General features: G+C 46.4%; 1 protein-coding gene and 1 long non-coding RNA gene across 8 annotated transcripts in view; one reads left to right on the plus strand and one right to left on the minus strand.

Annotated features, from left to right (window-relative positions):
• Positions 1–19,440, minus strand: part of TMCO4 (transmembrane and coiled-coil domains 4) — a 94,418-nt gene that overhangs the window by 23,413 nt on the left and 51,565 nt on the right. The gene's annotated exons all lie outside the window — the stretch shown is intronic.
• LOC148755399 (uncharacterized) lies at positions 1,175–17,453 on the plus strand. Its single transcript, XR_016018562.1, has 3 exons — positions 1,175–3,323; positions 5,951–5,999; positions 14,304–17,453. It is a non-coding gene; the product is annotated as an uncharacterized LOC148755399 (long non-coding RNA).

A 19,440-nucleotide genomic window follows, 5' to 3' on the forward strand; every position in this document is an offset into this window, starting at 1 on the left:
AGCACATGCCAGGCCTTTGCCCTGTTGTTCCCTCTTCCTGAATGCTGTTCCCTCCGACATCCACCTGCCTCTCTCCTTCACCTCTTTGCGTAACTGTCACCCTTCAAGGCAGGCAGATACAACCTCCCACCCCGACCAGGTATATGCCCACCTTCTTTCTCTGATTGATTCCTTTTGCTCCATAGCACTTAAGACCATCTGACTTACTGTCTGTTTTACTTAAAAAAAAAAATCTCACTTACAGTCAGTCTCCCACTATCATGTGAGCTCCCTGAGGGCTGAGTGTGTTCTTTTTTGGCGCTCACTGGTGAATTCCCAGTGCCTAGAACAGTGCCTGGCACAGATGTTGTGCTCAATAAATATTTGTGGAATGAATGAAAGCAAGCAAGGAGACGCAGCAGTATGAACCCTTGAGACTGAGCATAAATGCGAAGAGGTTGTTTCCCCCTTTCATTTTCCTTCTTTCTCTCTTGGCACCATTTCTTTCCAGCAGCTATAGTTGGGGATCTCTGAAGACTGGATAAAAGCGAATGAAGAGTGCCAAAGGTAAATGGAAGAATATTTAACCACTGTTCTCAGCTCTTCAGTTGCTCATTTCCAGAGCTCTGCTCTGGGGGAACTGCTGCTACTCTGAATGGCTGCAGTCTGTGATGGGCAAGAATAACGAATGTCCTTCTAAATCTAACACTGCCTCAGTCTCCTCCCCCTGCCTCAGACAGTGTGACCCAAAGACTCATGGTAACTCTCCCAAGAAGTAACCGACTGACATCGGCTGTATTTACAGAAGCTCCTGGGCCTCGCCTACATTCTAAGAAGGCTCAGCGTCTCCAGGCCCTTCAGCTGATTCGTGGTGCAGTTCAGAGGCGTCCAGTATTGGGGGGAAAGATCCAGAGTGACTTCGAGGGTCTCAGAAGCCAAGTAAATGCCTCATGACTCACACATCAGGTGTTGTGTCGTGATTTTAAAACTCTACGCCAATGCTGTTGGGACTCACAGATTCCTGGATTCACGTAGCACTTGGTCATTCCCTATTTTCTCAACCAGGAGATACTGAAAGTATGGCGACCATGTTTACCATTAGAAAGGGCCCATGTGCATAAAGAAGCCGGGAATCAACAGTCCAGGGCATGTGGCCTGGCCTGTGGCATAAGAGAAACCTGTGTTCGAATCCTGGTTTCGCCTCTGTGTGAATTGAGGTCAGTTATTTAGTACCTTGGAGCCTCAGCTTTGTCATCTGCAAAATGGAGATAATATAAGAATGCTGATTTCCCAGGGCTGGAGTGAGGTTACGTGTTCAGGGCAGTGTCTGGGAGATGGCTTGGTCAGTGGTGTCTGTTTCATTGTTATTCCCACACATTTGGCAAGTGGGTAGGAATGGTGTGCAGGAAGCACCGTCTTTGGAGATGGCCCGGCCATGGGTCGTCAATGTCTGTTTGTCAGCAGCCACCAATCACAGGCACTGTTTCAGGAGTTCAGCAGTGGCAGGAAGTGGTGATGATTGACAGGTGGTAGCAGTGAACAGCAGCCTCGGTTCCCTTCAGAGCAGAGCTTCTGGAGAAAAGCATCTGCAGAGCTGTGAACTATGGTTAAACACTTCCTCCTCTACCATTTAAAAAATTGTGGTAAAATACACATAACACAAAATTACCATCCTAACCATTTTAAAGGGCACAGTTCAATAGTGTTAAGTATATTCACACGGTTGTGTAACTACCCTGACTTTTATCCCTCAGAATTTACATAAATCAGTTGCTAGCTTGTCAACTGCTCCTATGCTTTCAGTGGTTCCCACTGGATTCCTGATATGACACTTCCACCACTTGACACTTCTCAGTATGGAGACTGCCTTAGCTTTTCAAAAAAAAAATCAGGAGCTGAGAACAGACAGTGTCTTTATAAGAGCAAATGTCCATCTACACGATAGCCTTGGTCTTTAAAATTATATATCAATTGAGTTTTTCTAAAAGGAAACATTTTTAAAATGTACCAGGCAGGGCCAGCTCGAAGAACCCACTGAACGGGAAATCCTTTGTATAGGGAGGGGATCCTTTGTAACTGGGAATAACCCCTCCTAGCTTGACCTTCGTCATTTTGTCTTTTCCATAGAGCGGGCTTTCTTAAAGCAAGGCAGGCCTGCATAGAGCTTTCTAGCTATTTCCAAACAGCCTCCCCTAGGCGTTACACAGAAATCTCACCAAATGGCTGGAAAGGCCGCATCACACACTCCCACATGCCTGTCACGTTGTCAATAATGAGATTCTCCTGGGCTGCAAAGACCAAAGGATCTTAAGTTTGAGCAGCAAAAAAGTAGGATTTTCTCCCTCCTGGCAGGGGGTCATGTGTGCAGTGAGTGATAAGTGGGAAATGGAAGAGAAAATTACCTCCTGACTGCGGGCCCAGAAAATAGACCTTGAAGGAAATGATATGAACTGCATCTAACACAAACAAAATCCATTCCAAAGACACACACACACACACACACACACACACACACACACACACACGATAAACACAGAGAGAGAAGCCGCCAAAGGGAGTGGGAGGGAGACAGGTAGAAAGGGAGACAGAGAAAGGCAAAAGGGAAGCTTTGACTGTTCCTCCGTCATCCCCCACTGGAATAAGGTTCATACCGGAAAGAATTGCTTAAAGAAGCCCATTTGGACATGTTATAAGCATTTGGGATGAATTCCTTAGGGGACGAATAAGCCTTGTCTCTCCCTTTTGGTTCCCATCTCTTTTATTTGGCCATGCAAAGTGGTAAGACTATTACCAGCATCCTGGCACCCTGGAAATTAATCTGCATGCCTGACATCTCCTTGCTCCTACCTGGGGAGGGACGATAGCCAGGTCTGTCTGAGGACAAAGCAACGGGTGGATGAATTCCACGGAAGGGAACTAAATCACCTCAAATGTGATGTCTGCTATCTTGGAGATGAAAGAGCCAGCTGACTGAATGACAGTCTTCTCTGCATTTCAGCAGGCATCTAGTGATGGCCCAGAAATAGTTTTCAGCCAAGTGGGAGTTTAGGGACTCAAGGGTCAGGATGTTTAAACATATCTGTGCGAGCTTATTGACAAACGTTTTTGCTTGGTTGTATCTTGAAAATATCATGGGTAGTAATGTCCTAAATTCTTAGCGGTTGGGAATGCAATTGGCTCTTGCTGCAAAGGCTTTTTAAAAAGCAAAGTTTTGTAATTCTATTTCTTAATCCTCCTTTTTTTTTTTTTTTTTAAGTCATTATCATCATCAACACAGCTTGCTTTGGGCTAGACTAAGTGCTTTGGACATATATTGTTTCACTTACTCATCATGATCCTAGGAGGTAAGCACGCCTATATGCCCCTTTTATGGGAAAGGGTCACACAGTAAGTGGCACAGTGGGATTTGGTTATTCCTACTTTTTTTTCTCCTACTCTCCTGTCCCACTTCCCTTTGCAATCAAATGTCATCTTGCACCAAACTCTAAAAGTCTTTTGACAACCGTGACATCTTCTAAAATTGTATATTAGAAACAGAATACTCTTTCCTGCCAAGATGAGTATTTCCAATTTGGTTCATCCAAGAGACACACTAACAGGCTAAAATTTGCTAGAAGATTCATCTCCCAATGTGTGCACAAGGCCAAGGGTATGTGACCTTTTTTGTTTTGTTAATCTCTGGCACATCAAGTGGGTGAGAAGATATTACTAACAAAAAAGAAAAGGGGCCTACAGGAAACATGACATACTTTCTGTTGTGGGGTGGAGAGTTACGGCAATCAGCCCATACACACCCTGACACATGAACTCAATTTTCCCATCAGAAAGGATCATTTAACTGAGTACATCAACATGCCTTAGAAATACAGCTACTGGTAAGCTGCAGCCTATAGAGCAAGCATAGAGCAAGCAGTTTCATTATAGATACGCAAGGTGTGATCAAACAATACAGTGAATATTTAAATAAAAAAATTTATTTCAGTAAAAGACACATTGCCATTAATCCCCCTCAAAATACCCCCCTCGCTTTGAACACACTTTTCCCATCATTCTTGCCACTTTTTGAAGCAGTTCTGGAAGTCCTCTTTCATGAGTATCTTTAGTTGTGCTGTTGTGGTTGCCTCGATGTCCTGAATCAATTCAAAATGTTTACCTTTCATGGTCATTTTGACTTTGGGGAAGAGTCAGAAGTCACATGGTGCCAGATCCGGCAAACAAGGTGGATAAGAACACACCTTAATGTTTTTATTTGACAGAAATTGCCATATACCAGAAGCGATGTGTGACACGGAGCGCTGTCATGATGGAGGATAATTTACGGCACACTTTAAAACACACCTTCTCTCAACCATAGCTCACACCCGACTGACTGCACCAAACAAGTTGAAATTTGTCACACACTGTTACAAAGGTTTGACGCACCGCTTCCTGTATCGAAGGTCCCTGCCTTTCCATTGGATGGCACTCGGCAGCAGCATGCACTGCATTTGCTGATCACTACGGAAAGGCTCCGTGTCACACATCGCTTCTGGTAAAGCAATTTCTGTCAAATAAAAACACTGTGGTGTGTCCTCATCCACCTTATTCACTGGATCTGGCACCGTGTGACTTCTGGCTCTTCCCCAAAGTCAAAATGTTTCAGGACATCGAGGCAGCCACAACAGCGCAACTAAAGACACTCAGGAAAGAGGACTTCCAGAACTGCTTCAGAAAGTGGCAAGAACGATGGGATAAGTGTGTTTGAAGCGAGGGGGACTATTTTGAGGGGGATTAATAGCAATGTGTCTTTTACTGTAATAAACATTTTAACATTTAAACATTCGCCATATGTTTTGATCACATATCGTATGCATATACATAAATAAAATGTCATATGTGTTCTATCCGCTAGCTACTGCTGTGTAACAAATCATCCCCAAACTCAGTGGCTTACAATAGCCATTTATTTCTCATAAGTCTACTAATTGGCTAGGCAGTTCTGCTGTGACTGTACAGGCATGACTGATCCCACTGGGCTTACTCATGTGTCTACAGCTACCTGGATTGGTATGCTGAAGGCTGGCTCAAATGATGGCTTTGCTCTATTTAGTCTTTCATCCTTCAGTGGGCTAGCCTGGACTTGTTCTTATGATACTGGCAAGGTTCTAGAAGACAGTGGAATCCATGCAAGGTCTCCTAAGGCCGAGGCCTGAAGCTGGCATGATGTCATTTTTTCCACGTTTTACTGGCAATGCAAGTCACAAGGTCAGTTCAGATTCAAGGGGTAGAGAAACAGACTCCATCTCTTGATGGGAAGAGCTCCAAAGTTATACTGAAAAGGATGTGGACAGAGGGAGGGGTAGAGAATTAGGGCAATTTTTTGCAAACACAATATATTTGAAACACTGCAAAGTACTGATAGCGCTCATGCAATGAGCAAGGGATTAAAAATCCCAGGTGATACCAGTGCTGGATGAATGTTTCTTTGAATTCTCACCTAGTGAGAAGGGGAAGGAGTGGGTGGGAATGATGCCTGGGTGCTGAGGTGGCCCAGTCAGGCTGTTGGCGAGTGGCTGATTTTCAGGGATGTGATTTTGGGAGCAAAGACAGGGTCCACCTAGAGAACTGGTAAAGTAAGCCAAGGAAGAATTCTTCATGCAAGATCAAGGCGGTGTGTTCAAGTGCTAATCTTGATCAAGTTCCATATCAAGCACAGAGGGGGGTCTGGAGGTTTTTATTCAATTGTAACAAGGGCAGTCAGTTACTGTTTACCCACCATGGTCCTGGATTCCTGACACTGTGCTAGATGTTCTCTACTTATTATCACAGTAATCTTCATCATTTTTTGAAGTAAATCCTTGAGTAGTTATTGCAGCAAGAGGTAAGCGTATCCAGTCTTTGTCTGAAAATATCTTTATTTCATTCTGTCTTGAATGATAGTTTAGCTAGATATAGAATTTTAGATTAACAGTTCTTTTTCTTTTTCTTCCAGCTTCTACTGTTGTTTTGAGAAGTCTCATCAGTCTAATTGAGCCTTCTTGGTAAGTAAGCTTTCCTTTCTTTCTTTTTTTTTTAAATTTTAGGATCTTCTCTTTATCTTTGAAGTTTGGCAATTCACAATAATGTGTTTAAGTGTACAATATTTATCCTGCTCAAGACTCATGCTCCTTAAATCTCTGAAATCAATTCTGGAAAATTCTCAACCAATAAATTATACCTCTCTCCTATTCTCTTCTTTTGGAATTTGTATTAGGCAACTGTTGAACTTAACTTCTCTTTCCCTTTTTCTTCTCTTTATCTCTCTATGATGCACGGTGGCTAATTTCTTCAAATCAACCTTCCAATTAATTTCTTCTCTCTTTAGCTTTGTCTAACCTGTTGTTTAACTTACCCAGTAAGGCTTTAATTTCAAGGATTCAGTTTTTCATTTTTAGAAGTTTCAATTGATTTATTTTCAAATCTCCCTGTTTTTTTCCCAGTGTCTTATTCTTTCTACTTATTTTCAATATTTTAATTTGTCTTTAATAATTATAAACATTTTTTTTGAGGGGGACGCTTCAGTCTATTCTATTGAGGACTGAGGGTCTAATCCTGATGTTTGTGGTTTCTGTGACTTTCCCACATGGTGTTTTTTTCTCTCTGTGTGTTTTATAAGTCTAAATTTTGAGCTCATCTTTAAAATTGCTCATATATGGGAATCCAGGTAGCCTGGATTGAGGACCTACTTTTCTCCAGAGTAGTCTGGTGTCAATTTTTTGACTTGGGGATTCCTGGATTATGCAGGTAGTATAAATTTGAACTCTAAATCCAAATGAGGCATGGTCCTGCGTCTCTGAATTCCCTGAGGAGACATTTCCTTTTTCCAGTCAGTGCACATGCTTGTTGCTCTGGTTTTCTGTTCCCTCCTTGCTTCTTACCTCTGGTGATTTCTTTGCTTCTTGGGAACTCAGTTAAGCATTTAAAGGGATATTTGCTATACTTTGTCTAGCATTTCTGGAGTATTTGTAATGGGAGAATTTTCAGGCTAATGAGTCCAACCACTGCCACTCTAGAGGTTGCTAATATAGCTCTAATATTTCTCCATTATTTATTAATGTTCCTTTTCAAAAAAACGGTAAAGGTCTCAGGCTAAGAGCCTTTGGCAGGTGACAGCATCATGCTAGATCTTAATAGCATTGTTTATTTTTAATGTAGTTTTTACAGCCCTTTTCATTTATGACAAGTAATATTGAATTTCCACTTAAAGTAATGTTTCCTTATACAACAAATTTATGTAAGTCAAGATTATGAGTTGATATAAAAATATTAAAGAGGAACACCCATGGTAAACAGAAACGACACAGCTCATGAAGCTGTATGAGGAGGACTGTGGTTGGAAGACCTGGCTCTACGTTCACAGTGGTTATTATCGTCCCGCTAATGGTCACACCTGCCTGGTGTCCACCTGAGTCCACTTAACTTTTGATGTTCTCTGAACTACAACGTTAGGTTCACTTTCTGACAGTACAGCTATTTTAAAAGATGGTCATATTTCAGCAGGTAATTTACCTAACTTGACTGGATCTAGGTATAACATAAGATTTCCTTGTGGTTGCTTCCTCTTACCCCTTCCTAAGCTTTACGACTCTATCCCATTTCTGAAACAGGTGGCACAGCAATTGCTGGTAGGAACAGTCAGGGTGGAGAGCACCAATAAGGCTGCTGGTAGTAGTAAGTCTTTATGATAAACTCGCCGTCTCCTTGCATGAACAGCCTTGCCAAACTGTAAAGCCCCGGATCGTGGAGTGGCGAGCAGCATCCTGCATCTTTGAGTGTCCCTGTGAGCAAGTATGTGTGTTCATGGACCTCCTTAGCCTGAGCCCAAGTCCTCGGAAGGTTAACTGGTGACATGTCATGACCTTGGTCATTGACCTTCCTCATCTCTGCCAATGATTTTCTCCACCTGGGTCTGCCACACGGCAGGGGCCTCCCAGTGACTTTTGGGAGGCTGTAAAATTCTCAAAAACAAACCTGAGTTCCCTTCTACCTTAAAAAATAAAAGGGCCACATGACCCTGATGTTTAGTGTGTTGGTCATTAAAAATAAAAAAGGTAATTTGTCAGTAATGGGGCCTAATTTTTAGTCTTTATAAGACATTTTCTATCAGACCATTTCCTCCTGATTTTCATCTGGGAAGAAATGGTCACTGAAGTAACAGCACACTTTTGGGCAGCTGTTGCCTAAAAGTCCAGCCACACTTAGACGGGCAGAGCTTTTGCTTTGATAACATATAAGCCAGAGTGCACCTGTCCATCCTCACCTGGAAAACGGGCCAAGAATCCCCACCTTCCAGGGCTGTTGGGAAGGTTCCATGGGGTGCTGTCTAGAAACACCTGTCACAACAGGTACTTGATAAATACTAGTTCTTTCCCCTCTTTGAGTCTTTGGTGCCTAATAAATGCAAACCAGAAGGATAGAAGTGGATGGCATGGAAATTTCTCAGGAAGCAGGGGCAGCTACTTAGTTTTGCACAAGCCCTCAATGGAAGGCAGTCAGCAGACCCGTCCCAGCCAGCATGTGTTGGAAACCCACCTGGTGCTGGGCTTGGAGAAGCCCCTTCCTCTGTGAAGAGTGTGCCCCTCCCTCTGAATGTCACCACAAGGTGGCGCTGTGGCAGCCACAAAAGCTCTAGGCATCTACAGGCACGAGAGTTTCCTGGAATGCCACTGCAATTAGAGAGGATGGGTACCCCCTTCCAAGGGGTGGGCTGGCCACACCTCAGAGCGCCAGGTGCTCCCTGGGGTCCTAAGAGGAACCCTGAGATTGGGACTCCGCCCCTGGCCTTGCCTTCAACTAGCTGTGCTGTCTGCGCAAGTTGGGTAAACACTCAGCTATAAAATGCGTCCCTATGGGGCAGTGTAGAGACCCCTGGTATGGAAGTCAGACAGACCTAAGGCCCACCCTCAGCTCTGTGGCTTACAGCTGTGTATCATGAACAAAGTCCCTGAGATCTCTGAACCTGCTCTCTTGAGAACCAGGAACAAGTGTCCCTCTCTCTCTGGCTGGCTGACACTACATGCGAAGGGCCTCGCATGAAGGGCATTCAAGCAACTGGCTTCATTTGGTGCAGTTCAACAAGCCCTGTTGTTTAGAGAATCCAAAGCGGGGCCAAACTGGGGCTGGAGCCCCCAGCCTTGGGGAAGCGGAGTTTGAGAGAAAAGGACTCCACATGGGTATATGCAACTGCAGGCGGGGATGGCTGTAGGACAGGGCAGGGACTGTGTTCAGAAGAGAGGTCCCCTACCATCCAAGGTAGGGATGGAGTCTGGCGGCCTTCTGTGCCCTGCACAGGTCCTGGCACATGGTATGTCCTCAGCAGAAGTCTGCCGACTAATGGATAAATACATCACGTGACAGCACGAAAACTAAAGACTCAAGTCAGAGCCTACATCCAGATCTCTGCCTTCCACCCGAGAGGGCAGCCGCTGCGTTCTGGACCCTGCTCATCTCTCCCACCTTACTTCTTCCAATGCCCTAGCAGAAACCTCGGTTCCGATTATTCCCCATGATACCTCTGCATCTTTGCTTTTGCCGGTCCTGGGCTCTAAGGCCTTCCTCACGCCTCTCAAAGCTTACCTGCTCGCCAAGGCCTGCCACCTCCTCCCTGAAGCCTTCCCTGCCATCTGGGAAAAAAGGATCCTTCCGCTGAACGGCTTAATTTCTAGGCTCTGTGATGTAGTGTTTGGTACTGTTATTTACCTGTTTTAAGATGGGTATTTATTCTCTTAACTAGGTTATAAGCAATTTGAGGGCATCAAGCTCATCATAAGAAGACACATAAAAGAAGGGTTAACAGGAAGTGGTTTAGAGTCAGACACACCTAGATTAGAATCCCAGATTTGCTAATTACTGGCTGTGTGCCCCTGGACAAGTCACCTAACCTCTCTGGGCTTCTGATTCCCCATCCTTACAAATAGAAAATACACCTGCTTCCAGGTGTAACAATGCCCTCACCTTGCAAGGTGACTCGGAAAAAGCTCAAGATGGATTCTCAATAGATTCTCAATACACATCCGCTCCCTCCCCGCCTCTGCCCCTTGGAATAATGCTTTCTTAGTTTGGAGATGAGCAGCTGTTCTCCATCAAACTTCTGCAGAGAAATGTGGAAGGATGGACTAAAAATTCTGCTTTCCATTGCTCTCTGAGCCTGTGGTCCAGGTTCAACCCCAGTCCCAAGGCGCCTCAATCTTTAGCAACTGCTGAATTACAAAGTGTAAAATCACCCAAATGAAAATCCAATTTGGGACCTGTCACCTAATTAATAGTCTTTCATGTACCCAGGTGCTCACCAAAGCTGAAGAGATTGCTATTTCTAATCTTAGTTTCCCAAGAAGCCCCTGCAACAATCTTGCTGACCATCAGGCAGCTTCTTGGAAAGATTATTCCCAACCAGGACATTTTTTTCCTGCTCCAGGTCTGTAACCCCCAGCCCTAACCTTTCTAGTTGTCCAAAGGCAGAGATGTTTGAGGCTCTGATGGCTAACAGTCTGAACCCGAGCAGTTGGCTCCAAAAAGGAGAGGGTGCAACTCTCAGACAGAGTAATCCAAGTTGAAATAGAAGGTCTTGTTACCCGTGGAGCTGGCATCTCCACGTCCCTTCACGGAAATGAGAAATAGGCAGTCAACGCTTTTTGTTTTCGCTTTGATTGTTAGGAAGCTACTAGCTGAATTCACAGCTCAATTACAGCAACGGGGTAATAACAGGAGAAAATATTATAATAACCCTAATAGTGACAAAAATAGTGGTTATTGAATACCTACAACTTGCCAGTCATTCTGCTACGTGCTTTACAGATATGACTCTACTTTCTCCTTTTAATCATCCTCTGAAGAAAATATTACTAGACCCATTCCACAAGTGAGGAGACTGAGGCATAGTGGCTAAGTATATGCGCCTTTTTGCTCAGCTAGTAAGTGGCAGAGCTGGAATTCAGGTCCAAACCTGGCTGCAGGGGCCAAGCTTCTTCTGCTCCAGACCCCGCTCCCCTGGACTCTCCCAATTGGCTTGTGAACCCCATTCAGATTTGTGTTTTTTCTGGTCCTGATGTTTTATATTTATCCATAAGTTGTTGCTTTCATGGCTGTATTTCCTAAGAAGTCCTGCAAATCCTTTGAGGAAGGAGATGAGACTTTGCATAAATAAGTATATAAGTAGAGGCCTGGGGAAATGAATGAGCAAGAGATGGAAGAAATAAAAAATAATGAAGAGTATACTAGTGACCTGAAAGGTCAGAGTTCACACAGGGGCATCCTGTGCTGGGGTGGCAGAGACAGGGATGCCCCAATTCAAGCCCTGTCATTAAAATACAAAGTGTAGGGTATGCACTGACCCACAGGCGGGAACGTTTTTATCTTCTGTTCTGCACAACAAGCCTGGCAACTCTGGAAAAGATAACAGCTTTGGTAATATTGGCTAAGCAGGCCTGATGATCATGGGACATCCTAGATACAAGGAAAAAACACCCAACAGTTTCCATTACAGAATGCTGTGAACTGAGATGGTTAATTAATATGTAAATTAACGAGACTTGGGGTGTTTTCTTCCCCTTTGAACCCTACTCCCCTCCCCCCCCCCCCCGAATGCTTCTTCTCTGCAGACAGCCTGGATTCTTCAGTTACTATGGACCAAGACTCATGTACAGGACTTGCTTATACAAAATTCTGAATGAAGGGGCGGGTCAGGAGGGAAGGGACCAGACTGGTCATTGGAGAGGGGATCTGGCCATGTGACGGGGATGGCCATCAAGGCATGGCCAGGAAAAGCAACGTTCCTGGAGGCCACTCTCCCCCTAGCCCTGTGCTCGCCACAGAAACGTGCAGATACTGTTTCCCCGGGGAACTTGGGCAGTGAGCGTGGATACCTGCTCCACCCACTGAGAGTGACAATTATTGGTGGACCGGAATGAATCAGTCTTCAGTTTCTAACACTATCTCTCACGAGTTTGCTTAATGGGGCTCTGATCCGCTCTGGATGCAAAATGGATAAAATCATGGTTCTAAAAAGCCTAGGACCAGACCTGGGGACATGCGGGCCACCCCGGTACCTCAGCCCTCAGGGCTTCTGCTCCATCCATCAGGGTGTCAGTAACCTCCCTGGCCAACATCAAGGGTGTCTGCACCCCCAAGAGAAAGCAAATGCCTTTCAAAGGTAGTAGGCATTATCCCCGTCCAAGCCTCTTGGAAAGACCCCATTAGTTTAGATGAAAGCAGCAAATGAGTCCTAAATTCTGCTTCTCATTCCTCCCCTGGGAGCTGCCAGTCGTTCAAAGATGGGACTGTTTTTAGTGAGCACAGATGCCGTGAGTGCAACTCAGATAAATCCATCTGGATGAAGTAATGGAGAGAGGAAGAAAGGAACACGAATTTACTGCGGGTCTACCATGTGCCAAGAACTGTGCTGTGAGGCCAGCTGTGCAGTCAGACGGGCTAGAGCAGACCCCTGCCTGCCATAGGTACATCACTGCGCCTCTTCTCTGTGCAAAGTCCCATGCCAGGCTCTGGTGACACAGGGGAGAAGGAGATGGACAGTTCCTGCCCTCAGCCTCTTCACTCATAAAATAGGAATATTCATACCTACACCTCAGCGTTCTCAGTACATTAAAGGAGAGAAAATATGCAAAGTGCTTAATTTGGCATAGTTCCTGGTACATAGTACGTGTTCAATAAATGGTACGATGTCCCAGGACACTCCCAACGGGCATCAGTGACCTATTTTACTAACTCACCTGAAGCTCAGAGGAGAGGTGACCTGCCTAAGGGCACCCAGAGAGTAACCAGCAGAGTCTGGACTTGAACTCAGGTTTCTAGACTCTAGCTCCAGCGCTCTTTCTTTCAGCTCATTCTCAACTGGTGGCCACAGTCCCATGTCTTGAAGACACCGGGAAAAGTGATGACATGGAGGCAGCTTACAGATGGAAAAGAGATGGGGGAGCCAGGACTGACTTAATTAATGGGCTCCAGTGCCCAGAGTGCAGGCTTTTATATGCTGGCTGAACACACCGACACGCAAGCTGGCTCATCTCGTGATGTCTCGCCAACTGCGTGGACAGGGCCATTGGGCAGAGACAAACGTAAGGCCTCTAATTATTGCCCTTCGAATCCTTTTGGAATGAAGAGGAGAATAAATGCATCAGTAAACTGAAGCACAGCTGATTGCTTGGTTCACGTGGCCACTTCCTGGCTCAGCCAGCTACCATGAGTCAGTGTGAATCGAGCATACTTTCCAACTACTTAATTTTCCAAACCTTTTTAAAAGCAAATACATAGAAAAATGAACAATCTACTATGATCTGGGACCTAGAGTCTCTCAATGAGTACTTGGATGGTGGTTCTTCTTGGCATCGGGCACTGCCATCCCTGCCCTCGCCACCTGCTGGGGCCAGAAATACCCTTGGTCAGAGGGTCAGTCACTCCCAAAGCAAATTCATCCTGTTGGCTGGCAGATGAGCCATTGTCAGAAGTGGACTGTTCATCTCTGGGAATGGTGGCTACGTGCATTTCCTGCCCGAAGGCACAAACATATGGCAGGTGTAGGTTTGGTCTTGGTTTAGAGTGTGCAGGGTCATTGCATGGGCTGTGCATGGGCGGGCTGATCATGCCTGCTGGGCGGTCTGGAGGTGGAGTGGCCTCAGGGCCCTGGGTCACCAGGAGGCTTGGGCAATAGGCCAGGCAGCTGGCCCAGGTCTCGGGGGCTGTGGGCTCATCTTTGCTGAGGCAGCTCAAGCCTTCCAGCACCCAAAGGCCCCGGGCGGCACGCACAGCAGACTTCATGGTTGCTTTCATGTCCATCATTAATGAATCAACAACTAACATGTATTGGGTGTCTCCTATGTACTGAGGCCTGGGCCAGAGTTGAACCCAAAAGACAGAGCCTGCTCTGAAGCCGACCACCCTCTGATAAGGAACAGAGACCTGACACATGACACATGACACAGTGCAGGGAAGGCCGAAACAGATACCTGGGTCAAGGGGGAACGAGGGGGACGGACGAGGTAGAATGACCTAGATTGAGGGGTCAGGCCCTGGGCGGGAATCCCAGCTCTGCCACCTCCCTGCTCTGACTCTGGGCAAGTCCCTTTGGCTCAGTCTCAATCGTCCGTAGCACAGGATGAAAAATACCTGCCTCATGAGGACACTGTGAGGATCAGAGTTAATAAATGGTCGCCACTGGGCGTATGCAGAGACATTTCATCCCGTCGTGATTTAACACCCCAAACAAACTCACACTTGACTCTCTGAGATTAACAGAATGAATGAGCATTTCCCATAAGCTGTTGACTCCCTAATGAGAACAACTCTATCTCCAGTGTTTGGAAGGCTGATGTCTGAAGATACTGCATGTGCTGTGTGGCTTCGTGAGAAACAATCTCAGGAGAAAATGGCTCCTTTTCCATCAAGAACAGACTGACGAAAACTCGGTAACCTTGGTCATCGTGAGTATGTTTTCCCTTTAAGAACCTGGTGGTGTGTGTGTGTGTGTGTGTGTGTGTGTGTGTGTGTGTGTGTAATTTGGCAAGCCAGGCCTTCTGAAGTGTAACCAGTTTACACCTTTTTGCAAGAAACAACTTTTCATTTCAAAATGCTCCTGAGTCTGAGTCTTCCTTCCATGTGGAGTGTAGAGGAGGGAATTTTTGAGCCACATCTTGAAGGATGTGTTTCAGCTGGCTCCAGGCCGGTGGCCAGGGGGAGGAGAGAACATTCTAGACAGTGAGAGCAGGTATAAAAGCACGGGATGCCTGGACTTCAGCAGATAGGCGTTGCCTGAACCCCTAGTTTTCCTTGTTTTGGACAGAGAGGGCCTCTGGGTATGGCTGAGGAAAGAACAGCTGATGGAGATCTCAGGTCTTGCAACCAAAAAATCCTAAGGGACCCACCTGGGCACATGACTTTGCTTTACACTGAGCCTTAGGTGCAAAATGGACATAATTATTCTGGCCTGAGGTTGCTCTAAGGATTAGAGATCAAGTCATGACAAAGAGCCTGGGTCAGTCATTGTGGATCAAAATTCCAGCTTCATCGCGACTAGTCCTGTAACCATGGGCTAGTTACTGCACCTCTGTAAGCTTCAGTTTTCTCATCTGTAAAATGGGGATAGTTCAAACCTCATAGGAGTATTGCAAAGATTAAATAAAATAAGGTGTTTAGCTGTGGCTGGCACCTAGAAGTGCCCAATCATTGTTAGCTGGTGAGATGATGATGAGAATGAATCAATCATGCAAGTAGGTGGTAGGGGTCTCAGTAAACCCCAGCTGAATCTATTTCTGCCTGACGAGAAGATTCCTCAGCCACATCAAGCATTCACATACTCATGCAGAAGGCAAGCGATTCCCATTGGGAGTCAGTCCTTCCCGCTTGGCCTGGGGGCATCTGAATTCGTGGCAAGGCTGCTCTGGGCATCCAAGTAACAGATGGAGAAAACTCAGATCCTCACAGATCTCTAGGATGATACACAGTGGAGTGTGGTCCAGCCCCCACTGTGCCTCTGCAAACCCAGACCACCTGCCTGGAGCTATGGGCGGAGCAGAGCAGTCTGGCAGCCTTGCTGAGCATCGGACTGCGCCCTGGGTGGACTGGCTTCTTGTGACTCCTATTTCCTAAACTAAGTACTTATGGGCTTGCAGTGGTGGAGATTATGGTCTCCACCTAAGGGTAAGAGGCTCAGGTAAGGTCAGCCCCAACCAGGCTGCTGCCCTAGAACTGGGTATGGAAGAACAGCAAGAGCTCCCTGTACTGAACACCTACTATGTGCCAGGTGCTTTTCAGATGATTGACACATATCACTTCTGATCCCCATAACCATTCTGCAAGACCCCAACTCATGTCTCAGGGAGAGCAGATTATTTCAATAGACTGGGCTGTAAGCTCCATGACGACTTGACTTATTCACTGCCATCTCCCCAAAGCTGAGCATGGGGCCTGGCACACAGTAGGTATTTAATGAATATGAACCAATGGAGCGAATTTGATTTTGAATAGTTCTCTGTTTGGAAGGTCTGATTTGAGATACTGCTTTGAGTGACAACCTCTAACCAGGAGAGGGCCCAAATAATCATATAAATAGGAGTTCTGGAGTCAGAGAAAGGTATCAAAATCTTAATTCTATGGCAAGCTACTCCACCTTTCTCTAAATCTCACTCTTCTCATCTGAAAGATGGGGGCAGACTGATGTGTCCCATGGGGTTGTTGTGAGGGTTGAAGGCAATGTACGTAAATCCCTTAGCAAATGGCAGCTGGGCCGAGCGCTGGGCCTTTATAAATGGCAGCTGTTGCTACTATTGCTATTTCTGTTATTGTAGTCGTTCCCATCTGTGGGCAGCACTACATTTTCACCATTTCTTCCTTGATTTGCTGGGCCCTGAGCACGGTCTGGAGCCAATCACCATTGACAGAGCTCAGAACTTTGGGTGAGATCTGCCTGGGGCCTGCTCCCTGTCAGACTGGACCCAGCTCTCTACTGGCCTCAGCTCTGGTCCTTCGTGGGTAAATGCTGGGTATCATTCGTAGGACCCCTTGGCTGAGCTCCTGGGCTCCTTCCTGGGTACCATCAGTCACTGGAGCTCTCACCCCGCATCCTCAGGGCCTGCCCCACTCTGCCTTTCCATCACGGTGTACTTCTATCCTCCAAGCGGTGAGGCAAGGTTGGGGAAGATAGCAAAGTCCCTGGTTTATACATAAAGAATCCAAGGCTTGGTGAGAATGGTGACGTCTCAGCTGAGAATTAACTACAGAGGCCAGAATCCAACTAAGGTCTTCCAGCTGCCAACTGAGTGTGAAGTTCCAGTATGTGTTCAGGGAACGAAGCCTGCTACTTAGTGTTATTTGTATGGAATCGTGAGGTGCCCATAGTGGATATAAGAATGAGTGTGATAATCACTGTTGCCATTCATCACACAGGTCTGGCTCTCCGCCTTCCGAGCACATCTGGGAATACAGTCACAGGCCTCTCCTGGATGTTAGCACTGTCCACGTGTCTTGCTTTGACCAATGAAACATGAGTGCAAGTGACGGGTGTTACTTCCAGGTGAAAATATTTTAAGAGCCGATATAGAAGTCACCATATTGTCTTCTACTGAGGAACCACATGGTGAGAGGGAGCCTCCATCAGCCTGGGTCTCTGAGTGATTGCAATGATTAGAGCCCCCACCTGCTCGTAGTGGACAGGTAGCATGAGTGAGAAATGAACCTTTGTTGTGTTCCACCTCTACGGTGTGGGGGGTGTTTGTCACTGCAGCATAACTTAGCCCATCCTGACTGATACAATGTGAAAGCTCATAATGTTAAACTTCAAGTTCAATTTGCTTGTCGAACATGCACTCTGTTGGCTTTACCCAGATACTGGAGGCATAGAGTTGGTCAGACACAACCCCTGCCCTCAAGGGGCTTATAGTCTAGACACCCCTTTGAATGGAAGCACTGAGCTTGAGAGAAGGGCAGTCCTGGCTGTAAGGTGGCATATCCCCAAAGCAGTAACCCCCTGCTGTTTAAAACATCACCCAAGAAGGAAGATGAAGCTGTGAAGATGGTTAATTCTATAGGCAGCTGATCTTGGGAGAGCGGGAAGGAAGGACAAGCTACAGCTGGGAGGGAGTGGGAGGGGACGCTGGCTGAAGGATTATGTGTTTGAGGTGACTCTGGGACTTATTGGTACATTTCATGATTAGGTCTCAAGGGAATCCAGAAAACAATTAGTGGATTCAAATGCATTCAAGTAATTCTCTTTTACATACACTAACTCAGATAATGACAGCTTTCCTGCAATGAGGAGAGGGTCTCCTATGTGTGCAGATTAATCAGTGTCAAATAAGCAGGTCTGCCTGAAACTAGACAGCTGAGCTGGAACAAATTAGATGCAGAACAGCAGCTCTGGGCGAAGGGTGAATAATTCATTCACGATCACGGCCAGCTGGAGACTTAAAGGGGCCCCACTGGTAACACACAGCCAGGATTTGGGAGACAGTTGTCGAGGAAGAGGGGAGAAGGTGGGTGCAGCAATGGAAGGAAAAGGCACTGCAGGCCCATGTCACCTGTGTGTGGGGGGTGCTCCAACGCTATGTGCCAGCTCCCTTTTATAAAGCTTCGGACAGTTCCTAGTGTAATATAAACACTCAAGAAGAATTACCGGGCTCTTCCTACAGCCAGCATGTACTGCATTCAATCCTCACAACGACTTCTACATCCAGCCTCTTATTATTTGCTGTGTTTCACACAAGTCACCTGGGGCTCAGAGAGGTTAGGTGACTTGCCTAGTGGTGGGTTTGGGATTTAAAGCAGATGCCCTAACTCCAGAGCCTGCCCACTTGCAGCACCTAAGCTGGTATCTTTTCCGTAGGGAAGAGCTGTGTGGCCCCGTCACCCAGTGACCACAGGGACCTGCATCTCGCTGTGTCCCTCCAGCTCTGCCTGGAGGGTGGGGACTGGATGATACGTTGTAAAGTCCTGGAGGCCAGAGGCTCACTGGACTGCTGGAAAAGAGGACTTGGAGATCAGGGGGAAGATGAGCGTCACAGCGGAGGGTGCACGTATAAACACGCACGCCCGTGAGTGTGTTTTTTGAGTACGTGTACGTCCATGTTTTTATTCATTTTACTTTGTGGTGTGGGTTAAAAAAGTTTGTCAAGAAGGGTTCTGCTCAAGTCCCAGCCAGCTTTCTGGGGCCCAGGCCCCTCTCCCCACCAGGACTTTTGAAAGGTCATGCACAAGCATATAGCTTTTAGCCCTCAGGACCTCTCAGCTCCCCTCTGCAGGTCACTGTGTTTTGTTTTCAGCTTTCCATTTTTCTGAACCTCCAGGAGGTCCATTACTTACTCTCTGGAAAGAAAAAGGAAAACTGGCGATATAAACGGTTCTGAGTCCAGCACCAGAGGACTCTCCCTTCCACGCGGGGTTGCTGAGAAGGCCTCAGCCGGCAGGGAGGATGGGAGATCCTTCTGTCCCAGACAGAGAGCAGGGCTACATCTCCTCTCGTGTGTGCACAGCAGTTGCTCACATTTGGGATAAGCCATGCACGGCCAATGAAGGGATGGACCCCTTCTCAGAGTGTTCTTGACCAAGGTCAAGACAAAGGGTTACCAGACTCCTCTCTCACCTCCCGTCCCGACACTGCTTGGGATGGGATGTTATTAAATGGGGGAAACAATCAGACCAACCCAGAATCAAGACTCATGTTCAGAGTCTTCTGGCCATGAATTGTTCCTTTGGGAGGTGACCTGAGGGGAGAAAATGGGCTGCACGTTTGACCACTGCCCTTCTAGTCAGATTGCTACCAAATGCTTGTTTCTTCTTCTTTTACAATGTAGAGGTTTTCTATGAAAAATGTGGATGACCTATGGTGCCAATGTCAAGAGGACTTAACTATTTATGAGCATCTATGCCACATGCTGGGTACACCCCAAGCTGAGAATGACATTGGTCTTCCCTGTAAGGAGCTTCAGGCAAGTGGGGAAG

Source organism: Rhinolophus sinicus, chromosome 14, assembly GCF_057876585.1.
Source record: "Rhinolophus sinicus isolate RSI-liver-muscle chromosome 14, RSI-T2T, whole genome shotgun sequence".
Taxonomy (NCBI): domain Eukaryota; kingdom Metazoa; phylum Chordata; class Mammalia; order Chiroptera; family Rhinolophidae; genus Rhinolophus; species Rhinolophus sinicus.